The sequence below is a fragment of the Glycine max genome, chromosome 6, assembly GCF_000004515.6.
Source record: "Glycine max cultivar Williams 82 chromosome 6, Glycine_max_v4.0, whole genome shotgun sequence".
NCBI lineage: Eukaryota > Viridiplantae > Streptophyta > Magnoliopsida > Fabales > Fabaceae > Glycine > Glycine max.
The window spans coordinates 25,508,746-25,509,938 of NC_038242.2; the positions used below are offsets into that span (position 1 = coordinate 25,508,746).

The 1,193-nt window shown below is 43.7% G+C and overlaps 1 non-coding gene across 1 annotated transcript; it reads right to left on the reverse strand.

Annotated features, from left to right (window-relative positions):
- Positions 1 to 682: 682 nt before the first annotated feature.
- On the reverse strand, positions 683 to 789 carry LOC113001976 (small nucleolar RNA R71). The gene has a single exon (XR_003267507.1). It is a non-coding gene; the product is annotated as a small nucleolar RNA R71 (small nucleolar RNA).
- Between the last annotated feature and the right edge of the window lie 404 nt (positions 790 to 1,193).

Consider the following 1,193-nt stretch of genomic DNA (forward strand, 5'->3'; position numbering starts at 1 on the left):
TTGAGGGTAGCTGTAGTTCAAACCTACACCTTTATTTACATGACAAGGCAACTAGTTGTGTGCATGCTGAATGTAGTGTATGACTAGAGGCAATCCATCTGACTTACAACCCTTTGATCCTGAGATAGATAGGACATTTCATAGATTAGTTAGGCATCATTTTATACCTTTTGATCATTCTGAGCATTCCATAACTGGTGAATCTGTGCATTCTGTTATTGGTGATTTTGAACATCCTGATCTTGAGCATTATAATTTTGAGCATTCTGATTCTGAGCATTCTGATTTTGCACATTCTAAGAACATGGCACAACCTCCACCTCGTGAGAGGACTCTAAGGGAAATGGCTGCACCTGATTTCACCTATGAAAGCTTATGCATCCAATACCCTGATGAGGATGTCCCATATGTTCTTAAGACTGGACTGATTCATTTGCTTCCAAAGTTTCATGGCCTTGCAGGTGAAGACCCGCACAAACATTTGAAAGAATTTCACATTGTCTGCTCCACCATGAAACCCCCAGATGTCCAAGAGCATCACATATTTCTGAAGGCTTTTCCTCATTCATTAGAGGGAGTGGCAAAGGACTGGCTGTATTACCTTGCTCCAAGGTCCATCACGAGCTGGGATGACCTTAAGAGAGTATTCTTAGAAAAAATTTTCCCTGCTTCCAGGACCACAGCCATCAGGAAGGATATCTCAGGTATTAGACAACTCAGTGGAGAGAGCCTGTATGAGTACTGGGAGAGATTTAAGAAACTATGTGCTAGTTGCCCCCACCATCAGATTTCAGAACAGCTTCTTCTCCAATATTTTTATGAAGGACTCAGTAATATGGAGAGAAGTATGATAGATGCTGCCAGTGATGGAGCCCTTGGAGACATGACTCCTGCTGAAGCCAGAAATTTAATTGAGAAGATGGCCTCCAACTCCCAGCAGTTTAGCGCCAGAAATGATGCCATAGTCATTAGAGGAGTGCATGAGGTAGCTACAAACCCATCTGCATCATCTGAAACTAAGAAGCTTGAAGGCAAACTGGATGCGTTGGTCAACTTGGTAACCCAGCTGGCCTTGAATCAGAAATCTGTACCTGTCGCAAGGGTTTGTGGCTTGTGCTCCTCTGCTGACCACCATACAGACCTTTGCCCTTCCATGCAGCAACCTGGAGCAATTGAGCAGCCTGAAGCTTATG